This window comes from Oncorhynchus keta, unplaced genomic scaffold (genome assembly GCF_023373465.1).
Source record: "Oncorhynchus keta strain PuntledgeMale-10-30-2019 unplaced genomic scaffold, Oket_V2 Un_contig_12993_pilon_pilon, whole genome shotgun sequence".
NCBI lineage: Eukaryota > Metazoa > Chordata > Actinopteri > Salmoniformes > Salmonidae > Oncorhynchus > Oncorhynchus keta.
The window spans coordinates 83,936-97,183 of NW_026278079.1; the positions used below are offsets into that span (position 1 = coordinate 83,936).

A 13,248-nucleotide genomic window follows, 5' to 3' on the forward strand; every position below is an offset into this window, starting at 1 on the left:
CAGAGAGAACAGTCTATGATCTGAGTGGCTGGAGTCTAATGATTTAATGGGGTTCCAGGGACTCAGCAGAGAGAACAGTCTATGATCTGGGTGGCTGGAGTCTAATGATTTAATGGGGTTCCAGGGACTCAGCAGAGGGAACAGTCTATGATCTGGGTGGCTGGAGTCTAATGATTTAATGGGGTTCCAGGGATTCAGCAGAAGCCCTGATGAAGTGCAGCAGGTGCTACCCCATGCTGGGGTGTCTGCAGGCCTCCATGTGATAGCTGTTGACCTGCTGTTGGATAATAACAGCTTCTAATAAGAGCTGTTAGAGAAGACTTGTTGTGTGTTCGTCAGGTCACAATTATAAGAGTTAATAAGAGGTTATTATAAGACTGTTATGATTAATAGGTATTACAAGAGTTAAGAGGTTATTATAAGAGTTAATAAGAACTGTTGTGATTATTATGAGGTTATTACGAGAGTTAGTACATTTAGTACATACATTTAGTACATTTCTTTTTTTTCTTATTTTTTAAAAATTTTACCCCTTTTTCTCCCCAATTTCATGGTATCCAATTGTTGTAGTAGCTACAACTCCCGTGCGGGCTCGGGAGAGACTAAGGTTGAAAGTCATGCGTCCTCCGATACACAAGCCGCACTGCTTCCTCCGATACACCAAGCCGCACTGCATCTTAACACATCCACATCCAACCCGGAAGCCAGCCGCACCAATGTGTCGGAGGAAACACCGTGCACCTGGCAACCTTGGCTAGTGCACACTGTGCGCCCAGCCCTGGTGCCGATGAGACAGGAGTCCCTAACCCGGGCGACGCTAGGCCAATTGTGTGTCGCCCCACGGACCTCCCGGTCGCGGCCGGTTACGACAGAGCCTGGGCGTGAACCCAGGGACTCTGATGGCACAGCTGGCGCTGCAGTACAGCGCCCTTAACCACTGCGCCACCCGGGAGGCCGTTTCAACACAGAGGAAAGAGGGGTGTGAGACTGGTAGAAACCCTGTCCTTATGAGGCCTTTATACCAGTCTCAGTACAATAAGGAACTGTGTTAGCTAGACTGGTAGAAACCCTGTCTTTATGAGGCCTTTATACCAGTCTCAGTACAATAAGGAACTGTGTTATCTAGACTGGTAGAAACCCTGTCCTTATGAGGCCTTTATACCAGTCTCAGTACAATAAGGAACTGTGTTATCTAGACTGGTAGAAACCCTGTCCTTATGAGGCCTTTATACCAGTCTCAGTACAATAAGGAACTGTGTTATCTAGACTGGTAGAAACCCTGTCCTTATGAGGCCTTTATACCAGTCTCAGTACAATAAGGAACTGTGTTATCTAGACTGGTAGAAACCCTGTCTTTATGAGGCCTTTAGGAAGTACAGTTCCCGCTCAGCCCAGTCAAAACTGTTCGCTGCTCTGGCCCCCCAATGGTGGAACAAACTCCCTCACGACGCCAGGACAGCGGAGTCAATCACCACCTTCCTAGGATAGGATAAAGAGGGGTGTGAGACTGGTAGAAACCCTGTCCTTATGAGGCCTTTATACCAGTCTCAGTACAATAAGGAACTGTGTTATCTAGACTGGTAGAAACCCTGTCCTTATGAGGCCTTTATACCAGTCTCAGTACAATAAGGAACTGTGTTATCTAGACTGGTAGAAACCCTGTCCTTATGAGGCCTTTATACCAGTCTCAGTACAATAAGGAACTGTGTTATCTAGACTGGTAGAAACCCTCTCTTTATGAGGCCTTTATACCAGTCTCAGTACAATAAGGAACTGTGTTATCTAGACTGGTAGAAACCCTGTCCTTATGAGGCCTTTATACCAGTCTCAGTACAATAAGGAACTGTGTTATCTAGACTGGTAGAAACCCTGTCCTTATGAGGCCTTTATACCAGTCTCAGTACAATAAGGAACTGTGTTATCTAGACTGGTATAAACCCTGTCCTTATGAGGCCTTTATACCAGTCTCAGTACAATAAGGAACTGTGTTAGCTAGACTGGTAGAAACCCTGTCTTTATGAGGCCTTTATACCAGTCTCAGTACAATAAGGAACTGTGTTATCTAGACTGGTAGAAACCCTGTCTTTATGAGGCCTTTATACCAGTCTCAGTACAATAAGGAACTGTGTTATCTAGACTGGTAGAAACCCTGTCCTTATGAGGCCTTTATACCAGTCTCAGTACAATAAGGAACTGTGTTATCTAGACTGGTAGAAACCCTCTCTTTATGAGGCCTTTATACCAGTCTCAGTACAATAAGGAACTGTGTTATCTAGACTGGTAGAAACCCTGTCCTTATGAGGCCTTTATACCAGTCTCAGTACAATAAGGAACTGTGTTATCTAGACTGGTAGAAACCCTGTCCTTATGAGGCCTTTATACCAGTCTCAGTACAATAAGGAACTGTGTTATCTAGACTGGTAGAAACCCTGTCCTTATGAGGCCTTTATACCAGTCTCAGTACAATAAGGAACTGTGTTATCTAGACTGGTAGAAACCCTGTCCTTATGAGGCCTTTATACCAGTCTCAGTACAATAAGGAACTGTGTTATCTAGACTGGTAGAAACCCTGTCCTTATGAGGCCTTTATACCAGTCTCAGTACAATAAGGAACTGTGTTATCTAGACTGGTAGAAACCCTCTCTTTATGAGGCCTTTATACCAGTCTCAGTACAGTAAGGAACTGTGTTAGCTAGACTGGTAGAAACCCTCTCTTTATGAGGCCTTTATACCAGTCTCAGTACAATAAGGAACTGTATTAGCTAGTTGCCCTAGTTCACTGGAGAACAGTATAACAGAATTTCATGCCTGGTGAGTTACCAGCCCCTGGCGTTGTGTTACTGTGTGTACTTGGTTGTTTTCAGCACAATGAGATCGCCTTCCCTCGTCTTCCTCTGTGTTCTCCTGCCATTCTGTCAGTGGCCCAAATGGCAAACTATTCCCTATGGGTCTATTTAGGGAATAGGACTGTAGTATTAAGTAGTGCCCTATTTAGGGAATAGGACTGTAGTATTAAGTAGTGCCCTATTTAGGGAATAGGACTGTAGTATTAAGTAGTGCCCTATTTAGGGAATAGGACTGGAGTATTAAGTAGTGCCCTATGTAGGGAATAGGACTGTAGTATTAAGTAGTGCCCTATTTAGGGAATAGGACTGTAGTATTAAGTAGTGCCCTATTTAGGGAATAGGGAGCCCTTTGGAAAGCACTCTGTCAATCTGTACAGTTGATTTAACCTAATGACGATGGGTCATGTTTTGGAAGGAAATGCCCTCTTCTCCTTCTCCTGCATTTCAGTAATATCACAGTCAGTACTCAGTTCCCTCTCTTCTCTGACTAGGTTAGGTTTATGACAGTACTCAGTTCCCTCTCTGACTAGGTTAGGTTTATGTCAGTAGTCAAATCATATCAAATTTATTTATATAGCCCTTCGTACATCAGCTGATATCTCAAAGTGCTGTACAGAAACCCAGCCTAAAACCCCAAACAGCAAACAATGCAGGTGTAGAAGCACGGTGGCTAGGAAAAACTCCCTAGAAAGGCCAAAACCTAGGAAGAAACCTAGAGAGGAACCGGGCTATGTGGGGTGGCCAGTCCTCTTCTGGCTGTGCTGGGTGGAGATTATAACAGAACATGGCCAAGATGTTCAAATGTTCATAAATGACCAGCATGGTCGAATAATAATAAGGCAGAACAGTTGAAACTGGAGCAGCAGCACAGGTGGACTGGGGACAGCAAGGAGTCATCATGTCAGGTAGTCCTGGGGCACGGTCCTAGGGCTCAGGTCCTCCGAGAGAGAGAAAGAAAGAGAGAATTAGAGAGAGCATATGTGGGGCATATCAGTTCCCTCTCTGACTAGGTTAGGTTTATGACAGTCAGTACTCAGTTCCCTCTCTGACTAGGTGAGGTTTATGACAGTCAGTACTCAGTTCCCTCTCTGACTAGGTTAGGTTTATGACAGTACTCAGTTCCCTCTCTGACTAGGTTAGGTTTATGTCAGTTGTCAGTTCCCTCTCTGACTAGGTTAGGTTTATGTCAGTAGTCAGTTCCCTCTCTGACTAGGTTAGGTTTATGACAGTTCCCTCTCTGACTAGGTTAGGTTTATGTCAGTACTCAGTTCCCTCTCTGACTAGGTTAGGTTTATGACAGTACTCAGTTCCCTCTCTGACTAGGTTAGGTTTATGTCAGTACTCAGTTCCCTCTCTGACTAGGTTAGGTTTATGTCAGTACTCAGTTCCCTCTCTGACTAGGTTAGGTTTATATCAGTACTCAGTTCCCTCTCTGACTAGGTGAGGTTTATATCAGTACTCAGTTCCCTCTCTGACTAGGTTAGGTTTATGTCAGTACTCAGTTCCCTCTCTGACTAGGTTAGGTTTATGTCAGTACTCAGTTCCCTCTCTGACTAGGTTAGGTTTATGACAGTACTCAGTTCCCTCTCTGACTAGGTTAGGTTTATATCAGTACTCAGTTCCCTCTCTGACTAGGTTAGGTTTATGTCAGTACTCAGTTCCCTCTCTGACTAGGTTAGGTTTATGTCAGTACTCAGTTCCCTCTCTGACTAGGTTAGGTTTATATCAGTACTCAGTTCCCTCTCTGACTAGGTGAGGTTTATATCAGTACTCAGTTCCCTCTCTGACTAGGTTAGGTTTATGTCAGTACTCAGTTCCCTCTCTGACTAGGTTAGGTTTATATCAGTACTCAGTTCCCTCTCTGACTAGGTTAGGTTTATGACAGTCAGTACTCAGTTCCCTCTCTGACTAGGTTAGGTTTATGACATTCAGTTCCCTCTCTGACTAGGTTAGGTTTATGTCAGTAGTCAGTTCCCTCTCTGACTAGGTTAGGTTTATGACAGTCAGTACTCAGTTCCCTCTCTGACTAGGTTAGGTTTATGTCAGTAGTCAGTTCCCTCTCTGACTAGGTTAGGTTTATGTCAGTAGTCAGTTCCCTCTCTGACTAGGTTAGGTTTATGACAGTCAGTACTCAGTTCCCTCTCTGACTAGGTTAGGTTTATGACATTCAGTTCCCTCTCTGACTAGGTTAGGTTTATGTCAGTAGTCAGTTCCCTCTCTGACTAGGTTAGGTTTATGTCAGTAGTCAGTTCCCTCTCTGACTAGGTTAGGTTTATGTCAGTAGTCAGTTCCCTCTCTGACTAGGTTAGGTTTATGACAGTAGTCAGTTCCCTCTCTGACTAGGTTAGGTTTATGACAGTACTCAGTTCCCTCTCTGACTAGGTTAGGTTTATGTCAGTAGTCAGTTCCCTCTCTGACTAGGTTAGGTTTATGTCAGTAGTCAGTTCCCTCTCTGACTAGGTTAGGTTTATAACAGTACTCAGTTCCCTCTCTGACTAGGTTAGGTTTATGTCAGTCAGTACTCAGTTCCCTCTCTGACTAGGTTAGGTTTATGTCAGTCAGTACTCAGTTCCCTCTCTGACTAGGTTAGGTTTATGACAGTACTCAGTTCCCTCTCTGACTAGGTTAGGTTTATGTCAGTAGTCAGTTCCCTCTCTGACTAGGTTAGGTTTATGTCAGTCAGTACTCAGTTCCCTCTCTGACTAGGTTAGGTTTATGACAGTACTCAGTTCCCTCTCTGACTAGGTTAGGTTTATGTCAGTAGTCAGTTCCCTCTCTGACTAGGTTAGGTTTATGTCAGTAGTCAGTTCCCTCTCTGACTAGGTTAGGTTTATGTCAGTAGTCAGTTCCCTCTCTGACTAGGTTAGGTTTATGACAGTAGTCAGTTCCCTCTCTGACTAGGTTAGGTTTATATCAGTAGTCAGTTCCCTCTCTGACTAGGTTAGGTTTATGTCAGTACTCAGTTCCCTCTCTGACTAGGTTAGGTTTATATCAGTACTCAGTTCCCTCTCTGACTAGGTTAGGTTTATGTCAGTACTCAGTTCCCTCTCTGACTAGGTTAGGTTTATATCAGTAGTCAGTTCCCTCTCTGACTAGGTTAGGTTTATATCAGTAGTCAGTTCCCTCTCTGACTAGGTCAGGTTTATGACAGTACTCAGTTCCCTCTCTGACTAGGTTAGGTTTATGTCAGTACTCAGTTCCCTCTCTGACTAGGTTAGGTTTATGTCAGTAGTCAGTTCCCTCTCTGACTAGGTTAGGTTTATGTCAGTCAGTTCCCTCTCTGACTAGGTTAGGTTTATGACAGTAGTCAGTTCCCTCTCTGACTAGGTGAGGTTTATATCAGTAGTCAGTTCCCTCTCTGACTAGGTGAGGTTTATATCAGAAGTCAGTTCCCTCTCTGACTAGGTTAGGTTTATATCAGTAGTCAGTTCCCTCTCTGACTAGGTGAGGTTTATATCAGTAGTCAGTTCCCTCTCTGACTAGGTGAGGTTTATATCAGTAGTCAGTTCCCTCTCTGACTAGGTTAGGTTTATGTCAGTACTCAGTTCCCTCTCTGACTAGGTTAGGTTTATGTCAGTACTCAGTTCCCTCTCTGACTAGGTTAGGTTTATGTCAGTAGTCAGTTCCCTCTCTGACTAGGTTAGGTTTATGTCAGTAGTCAGTTCCCTCTCTGACTAGGTTAGGTTTATGACAGTCAGTTCCCTCTCTGACTAGGTTAGGTTTATGACAGTAGTCAGTTCCCTCTCTGACTAGGTTAGGTTTATGTCAGTACTCAGTTCCCTCTCTGACTAGGTTAGGTTTATGACACTCAGTTCCCTCTCTGACTAGGTTAGGTTTATGACAGTCAGTTCCCTCTCTGACTAGGTTAGGTTTATAACAGTCAGTTCCCTCTCTGACTAGGTTAGGTTTATGACAGTCAGTTCCCTCTCTGACTAGGTTAGGTTTATGACAGTCAGTTCCCTCTCTGACTAGGTTAGGTTTATGTCAGTACTCAGTTCCCTCTCTGACTAGGTTAGGTTTATGTCAGTACTCAGTTCCCTCTCTGACTAGGTTAGGTTTATGTCAGTACTCAGTTCCCTCTCTGACTAGGTTAGGTTTATATCAGTACTCAGTTCCCTCTCTGACTAGGTTAGGTTTATGTCAGTACTCAGTTCCCTCTCTGACTAGGTTAGGTTTATGTCAGTACTCAGTTCCCTCTCTGACTAGGTTAGGTTTATGACAGTAGTCAGTTCCCTCTCTGACTAGGTTAGGTTTATAACAGTACTCAGTTCCCTCTCTGACTAGGTGAGGTTTATATCAGTACTCAGTTCCCTCTCTGACTAGGTTAGGTTTATGACAGTCAGTTCACTCTCTGACTAGGTTAGGTTTATGTCAGTACTCAGTTCCCTCTCTGACTAGGTGAGGTTTATAACAGTAGTCAGTTCCCTCTCTGACTAGGTGAGGTTAATAACAGTCAGTTCCCTCTCTGACTAGGTTAGGTTTATAACAGTCAGTTCCCTCTCTGACTAGGTTAGGTTTATGTCAGTACTCAGTTCCCTCTCTGACTAGGTGAGGTTTATAACAGTAGTCAGTTCCCTCTCTGACTAGGTTAGGTTTATAACAGTCAGTTCCCTCTCTGACTAGGTTAGGTTTATGTCAGTACTCAGTTCCCTCTCTGACTAGGTTAGGTTTATAACAGTCAGTTCCCTCTCTGACTAGGTTAGGTTTATAACAGTACTCAGTTCCCTCTCTGACTAGGTTAGGTTTATATCAGTAGTCAGTTCCCTCTCTGACTAGGTTAGGTTTATGACAGTACTCAGTTCCCTCTCTGACTAGGTTAGGTTTATGTCAGTACTCAGTTCCCTCTCTGACTAGGTTAGGTTTATAACAGTCAGTTCCCTCTCTGACTAGGTGAGGTTTATAACAGTACTCAGTTCCCTCTCTGACTAGGTTAGGTTTATAACAGTCAGTTCCCTCTCTGACTAGGTTAGGTTTATAACAGTCAGTTCCCTCTCTGACTGAAAAAGATGTCTGGACTCTTGTCCTCCTGGTATTGTCCTTGCAATTTGTCACAAAATCACATCATAGAGGTTCACATCACATCATAGAGGTTCACATTATAGAGAATCACATTATAGAGAATCACATTATAGAGAATCACATTATAGAGAATCACATTATAGAGAATCACATTATAGAGAATCACATTATAGAGAATCACATCATAGAGGTTCACATCACATCATAGAGAATCACGTCATAGAGAATCACATCATAGAGGATCACATCACATCATAGAGGATCACATCATAGAGGATCACATCACATCATAGAGGATCACATCACATCATAGAGGATCACATCATAGAGGATCACATCATAGAGGTTCACATCACATCATAGAGGATCACATCATAGAGGATCACATTATAGAGGATCACATCATAGAGGATCACATCACATCATAGAGGATCACATCACATCATAGAGGATCACATCATAGAGGATCACATCACATCATAGAGGATCACATCATAGAGGATCACATCACATCATAGAGGATCACATCACATCATAGAGGATCACATCACATCATAGAGGATCACATCACATCATAGAGGATCACATCATAGAGGATCACATCACATCATAGAGGATCACATCATAGAGGATCACATCACATCATAGAGGATCACATCACATCATAGAGGATCACATCATAGAGGATCACATCACATCATAGAGGATCACATCACATCATAGAGGATCACATCACATCATAGAGGATCACATCATAGAGGATCACATCACATCATAGAGGATCACATCACATCATAGAGGATCACATCATAGAGGTTCAAATCACATCATAGAGGATCACATCACATCATAGAGGATCACATCATAGAGGATCACATCACATCATAGAGGTTCAAATCACATCATAGAGGATCACATCACATCATAGAGGATCACATCATAGAGGATCACATCACATCATAGAGGATCACATCATAGAGGATCACATCACATCATAGAGGATCACATCACATCATAGAGGATCACATCATAGAGGATCACATCACATCATAGAGGATCACATCATAGAGGATCACATCACATCATAGAGGTTCACATCACATCATAGAGGATCACATCATAGAGGATCACATCATAGAGGTTCACATCACATCATAGAGGATCACATCACATCATAGAGGATCACATCACATCATAGAGGATCACATCACATCATAGAGGATCACATCATAGAGGATCACATCACATCATAGAGGATCACATCACATCATAGAGGTTCACATCACATCATAGAGGATCACATCACATCATAGAGGATCACATCACATCATAGAGGATCACATCATAGAGGATCACATCACATCATAGAGGATCACATCACATCATAGAGGATCACATCATAGAGGATCACATCACATCATAGAGGATCACATCACATCATAGAGGATCACATCATAGAGGATCACATCACATCATAGAGGATCACATCACATCATAGAGGATCACATCACATCATAGAGGATCACATCACATCATAGAGGATCACATCACATCATAGAGGATCACATCACATCATAGAGGATCACATCATAGAGGATCACATCACATCATAGAGGATCACATCACATCATAGAGGATCACATCATAGAGGATCACATCACATCATAGAGGATCACATCACATCATAGAGGATCACATCATAGAGGATCACATCACATCATAGAGGATCACATCACATCATAGAGGATCACATCACATCATAGAGGATCACATCACATCATAGAGGATCACATCACATCATAGAGGATCACATCATAGAGAATCACATCACATCATAGAGGATCACATCATAGAGGATCACATCATAGAGGATCACATCATAGAGGATCACATCATAGAGGATCACATCACATCATAGAGAATCACATCACATCATAGAGGATCACATCATAGAGGATCACATCACATCATAGAGGATCACATCATAGAGGTTCACATCACATCATAGAGGATCACATCACATCATAGAGGATCACATCATAGAGGATCACATTACATCATAGAGGATCACATCACATCATAGAGGATCACATCATAGAGGATCACATCACATCATAGAGGATCACATCACATCATAGAGGATCACATCACATCATAGAGGATCACATCATAGAGGATCACATCACATCATAGAGGATCACATTATAGAGGATCACATCACATCATAGAGGTTCACATCACATCATAGAGGTTCAAATCATATCATAGAGGATCACATCACATCATAGAGGATCACATCATAGAGGATCACATCACATCATAGAGGATCACATTATAGAGGATCACATCACATCATAGAGAATCACATCATAGAGGATCACATCATAGAGAATCACATCACATCATAGAGGATCACATCACATCATAGAGGATCACATCACATCATAGAGGATCACATCACATCATAGAGGATCACATCACATCATAGAGGATCACATCATAGAGGATCACATCACATCATAGAGGATCACATCACATCATAGAGGATCACATCATAGAGGATCACATCACATCATAGAGGATCACATCACATCATAGAGGATCACATCATAGAGGATCACATCACATCATAGAGGATCACATTATAGAGAATCACATCATAGAGGATCACATCACATCATAGAGGATCACATCACATCATAGAGGATCACATCATAGAGAATCACATTATAGAGGATCACATCATAGAGGATCACATCACATCATAGAGGATCACATCATAGAGAATCACATTATAGAGGATCACATCACATCATAGAGGATCACATCACATCATAGAGGATCACATTATAGAGGATCACATCATAGAGGATCACATCACATCATAGAGGATCACATCACATCATAGAGGATCACATCATAGAGGATCACATCATAGAGGATCACATCACATCATAGAGGATCACATCACATCATAGAGGATCACATTATAGAGGATCACATCACATTATAGAGGATCACATCACATCATAGAGGATCACATCATAGAGGATCACATCATAGAGGATCACATCACATCATAGAGGATCACATCACATCATAGAGGATCACATCACATCATAGAGGATCACATCACATCATAGAGGTTCACATCACATCATAGAGGATCACATCACATCATAGAGGATCACATCATAGAGGATCACATCATAGAGGATCACATCATAGAGGATCACATCATAGAGGATCACATCACATCATAGAGGATCACATCACATTATAGAGGATCACATCACATCATAGAGGATCACATTATAGAGAATCACATCATAGAGGTTCACATCACATCATAGAGGATCACATCACATCATAGAGGATCACATTATAGAGGATCACATCATAGAGGATCACATCATAGAGAATCACATTATAGAGGATCACATCATAGAGGATCACATCATAGAGGATCACATCATAGAGAATCACATCATAGAGGATCACATCATAGAGGATCACATCATAGAGGATCACATCATAGAGGATCACATCATAGAGAATCACATCATAGAGGATCACATCACATCATAGAGGATCACATCACATCATAGAGGTTCACATCATAGAGGATCACATCATAGAGGTTCACATCATAGAGGATCACATCATAGAGGTTCACATCATAGAGGATCACATCATAGAGGTTCACATCATAGAGGATCACATCACATCATAGAGGATCACATACCTGCTCCAACAGTACAGTAATATCTATTGGTCACATACCTGCTCCAACAGTAATATCTATTGGTCACATACCTGCTCCAACAGTACAGTAATATCTATTGGTCACATACCTGCTCCAACAGTACAGTAATATCTATTGGTCACATACCTGCTCCAACAGTACAGTAATATATATTGGTCACATACCTGCTCCAACAGTACAGTAATATATATTGGTCAACAGTAATATCTATTGGTCACATACCTGCTCCAACAGTACAGTAATATCTATTGGTCACATACCTGCTCCAACAGTACAGTAATATATTGGTCACATACCTGCTCCAACATATCTAAAGTAAATAATGGATAAAGTAATAAAGTAATATCTATTGGTCACATACCTGCTCCAACAGTAATATCTAAAGTAAAGTAATGGATAAAGTAATAAAGAATATATACATATTTGGTGAGCAATGTCAGAGCAGCATAGACTAAGACACAGTAGAATAGGATAGAATACAGTATATATATGTGTGATGAGTAATGCAAAATATGTAAACACTATTAAAGTGGCTAATGTTCCATTATTAAAGTGACCAGTGTTCCATTATTAAAGTGACCAGTGTTCCATTATTAAAGTGACTAGTGTTCCATTATTATAGTGACTAGTGTTCCATTATTAAAGTGACTAGTGTTCCATTATTAAAGTGACCAGTGTTCCATTATTAAAGTGACTAGTGTTCCATTATTATAGTGACTAGTGTTCCATTATTATAGTGACTAGTGTTCCATTATTAAAGTGACAAGTGTTCCATTATTAAAGTGACTAGTGTTCCATTATTAAAGTGACTAGTGTTCCATTATTAAAGGGGCCAGAATTCCATTATTAAAGTGACTAGTGTTCCATTATTAAAGTGACCAGTGTTCCATTATGAAAGTGACTAGTGTTCCATTATTAAAGTGACCAGTGTTCCATTATTAAAGTGACTAGTGTTCCATTAGTAAAGTGACTAGTGTTCCATTATTAAAGTGACTAGTGTTCCATTATTAAAGTGACTAGTGTTCCATTATTAAAGTGACTAGTGTTCCATTAGTAAAGTGACTAGTGTTCCATTATTAAAGTGACTAGTGTTCCATTATTAAAGTGACTAGTGTTCCATTATTAAAGTGACTAGTGTTCCATTAGTAAAGTGACTAGTGTTCCATTAGTAAAGTGACCAGTGTTCCATTAAAGTGACTAGTGTTCCATTAGTAAAGTGACTAGTGTTCCATTATTAAAGTGACTAGTGTTCCATTATTAAAGTGACTAGTGTTCCATTAGTAAAGTGACTAGTGTTCCATTAGTAAAGTGACCAGTGTTCCATTAAAGTGACTAGTGTTCCATTATTATAGTGACTAGTGTTCCATTATTAAAGTGACCAGTGTTCCATTATTAAAGTGACCAGTGTTCCATTATTAAAGTGACTAGTGTTCTATTATTAAAGTGACCAGTGTTCCATTATTAAAGTGACTAGTGTTCCATTATTATAGTGACTAGTGTTCCATTATTAAAGTGACTAGTGTTCCATTATTAAAGTGACCAGTGTTCCATTATTAAAGTGACTAGTGTTCCATTATTAAAGGGGCCAGTGATTCCAAGCTAAAGTGACCAGTGATT

The 13,248-nt window shown here is 41.2% G+C and overlaps 1 long non-coding RNA gene across 2 annotated transcripts; it reads left to right on the forward strand.

Moving 5' to 3' along the window:
* The first annotated feature begins 9,017 nt into the window (after window positions 1-9,017).
* Window positions 9,018-10,406, forward strand: LOC127918059 (uncharacterized). Of its 2 annotated transcripts, none has more exons than XR_008098630.1 (3): window positions 9,018-9,140; window positions 10,076-10,115; window positions 10,391-10,406. It is a non-coding gene; the product is annotated as an uncharacterized LOC127918059 (long non-coding RNA). The 2 variants fall into 2 exon arrangements; XR_008098629.1 differs by lacking the exon at window positions 10,391-10,406 and adding an exon at window positions 10,336-10,351.
* Window positions 10,407-13,248: the final 2,842 nt, after the last annotated feature.